Source organism: Morone saxatilis, unplaced genomic scaffold (genome assembly GCF_004916995.1).
Source record: "Morone saxatilis isolate NCDOM2014 unplaced genomic scaffold, NCSU_SB_2.0 Contig15, whole genome shotgun sequence".
In the NCBI taxonomy this organism is placed as follows: domain Eukaryota; kingdom Metazoa; phylum Chordata; class Actinopteri; family Moronidae; genus Morone; species Morone saxatilis.
This window is the reverse complement of record NW_023339707.1, coordinates 5,978,027-5,980,882: the sequence shown is the minus strand read 5'-3', so window position 1 is coordinate 5,980,882 and position 2,856 is coordinate 5,978,027.

Below are 2,856 nucleotides of genomic sequence, written 5' to 3'. Positions count from 1 at the left end.
TTTTTGCCAAAGTTGGCTAAAGGCGTAGCTTCAATTTGTTCAGAGTATGGTTAGCTTTTCCTTGTCATTCTTAATCAATGTACTGTAAAGCAAAGGTAGTTGCATGCAACTAATGGAAGCTAACCACGCTAGCAACAAGTGAAAGCCGTATTTAGTCATATTCCAAGTCCAAGTATTGGACAGTACTGAGACAACTGAATGTAATTATGGTTTGATCCCTCAATTCTGCTAGCTCCTTCCCTCTAAACAATGTAAAACATGCATCAGAGACCTGCATAAAACAACCACTTTAGGGGCTGTGGTTTTTACATAAAGGTCATGACATAAAGTAGTCCTAAACAGTCAGCTCTATTTCGCATTTGCTTTACAAGGTTCATTGTAATTTTAAAAAGCAGAGGGCGTGTTGAGCCATTTTCAACCCATGAAAGGGAGATGTTCAGAAATGTGGTAAGAATGTCAATATTAACACGAGCATTGAGGTGTTTTATCATACAGTCATTAGTGGGGTTTAAGGGATTTAACGGACGCACTGACTGTTTCTATGGGAGTGTGGCTGTGAGTGTTCAGCTCATCATCTGACTGAACTTAGAACTCCCCTGAAGGTCATTTTCCTACAGTTACAGTCTTCCTTGGTCTCTGTACATTCATCTATCAGATCCATAAAGCCTTCCATCAAGTTGAAACATTTTTATGCTAAATTGTCAATAGACTGCATTTTCTATCTAGATTTATAAACCTCAGCTCAAGGTAATAAGAAAAAAAGTCAGGATACTGACTAAAATCAATGTCATGGCTGTCATATTTTGCAGTGCTCATAGTGTGGCATCAGCATAGCATACAGATAAAGAGCTTCCAGGAGTCATTTCCATATCTCAGTATGATCAAAATTTGCAAAGCAGGTGAGGCTAACCTAGAGCCCCGGCACTATTATACAGGCTTGACCTGCGGATGGTCACAGCAGCCATCAGCTCTGCCTTCTGAAATAACTTGTCATGTTCCACATGGATTTCTGCTTGGTTTTACAAGCATAACTCCCTTCTCGCTCCCTCCATGCGGACAATGTGAGCGACGTGCCAGTCAGACGGGACATGGACTGGACCCCTTTTTCTGCTCCGCTGGACAGAGAGTCATGTTGACAAGCCGCTGCAGAAAGGCAAAGCAGCGTCTGTCCTTTTGAGGCTCAGCGGACCTTGAAAGAACAACACAAACAAATTTGAGTGCAACAGCAAGGTCCCTCACGTAATTACTGAAGATGCAACGTGCTCCTCATAATGATTCAGACTGAAGAGTTTTCTTTCTTCATAGCTTCTTCCTATGGATCATCACTGGCTCAGTTCAAGAAAACACCGATCTGCTGCAGCATTCATGTGTCTCTACATACTTAATGAGACAATCACAAGGTTAAATCAACAATGGCATTTTCACATAAATAAATGTCTGTTTTGCTCGTCTCATATGCTGATAACACAGTGATTAAGCGTAGCCAGTTTGTGAGGGCATTTACATTTCCTGTTTCAAATACCCGAGGCCAATAATCTTTTCAGCACACCATAAAAGCCTTATAGGTATCCATAGATTTGCATATAACAACATTTGCATGCATTAAAACATTTATTGTAGTATTGTGAGAACAAGAATGCACACTGGATCATCAATTATACACGTGATGAATCAATTGGATATGAGGGTTAACAGCAACGTAAACGCGTAACAGCTGTCTGACAACTGCATAAGCTCTCAGAGCTCATCAATAAAACAGCATTACAGTATTCAAACTATTTGATTGACGGGTGATCTCTTGGAGTAGCATAAATGCAAGAGTAAAGAACAATTAAAGATATTAAAATCACTAGGAGGACAATTATTCACACAGATTCCATTTCAGCTCAGCAAAAACTTTGTTATCACAGACATCAGTCTACAAGGCTCAAGCAGAGGCCAAACAGGGCCTGACCTGTCAGATCAATAGTGCAGAGTCAATAGAAGTGCAGTGATTTCCAACACCGCACCATAGTCACTATTAGTGATTTACTGACCGGTTTGCATGTGGAATGGAGTCTCTGAGAACGTTTCAATTACAAAGTGTATTTCTTGTCTGTCCTCTCTCAGCTGTTTGGATCAAAACACTAACTTGGGGAATTCAATATGGTGCCATGCCCCGAGAAATTCAGCCTATTTTCTGCCCTGTCAAATTCTGAACTGTTGGCACTGATAGCCTAATAAAAAACAAACACCAAGTCTGTAGACGAGCATAGATACAGAGCTCCCCCCCTTTTTTTTTTGTTTACAACAAACATGCTTCCATTATTGTTGTGTCTTATTGTTCTGCGGGAACTGTGGCTTTGGAGTGTTTGTTTTTGATTAGGAATGTTTAATGGCCTCTACACATTCAATTATCAGCAGCCTGCTCCACCAGTCGATAGTCATCCTCACATTAATGGCCCAGAACTGATTACCAAGGACAGAGAGAGAAATGGGTGAAATGTTATTCATTCAAAGCGCTAATTAAATCCTCCAAGGTGGGACTTTTAATCCCACAACAAACTTTGCTAGCAGTTTACTAAGTACCAGTTATAGTCATAGTATGTCTAAAAATAACTGATTGCGGATTTCTCTGTAGCCTCGCTGTCTCAATAGTTATTTGTGCTGCTTCTGATGATAGAGTTGAAGATACCATGTCATGTCCTCAGTTTTCTGTTCATCATTCAGCTGTACACATCTAATCTCCCTCAGATATAAAACTTTGTATCAAGTAACATGGATCCAATTGTAGCCCTGTTGAGCAAAAGGGGAGAACAGTGTCTGATGGAGATCGATGTCATGTCAAAACCTTTGCTTGTGTTTCTTTTTGTTGAA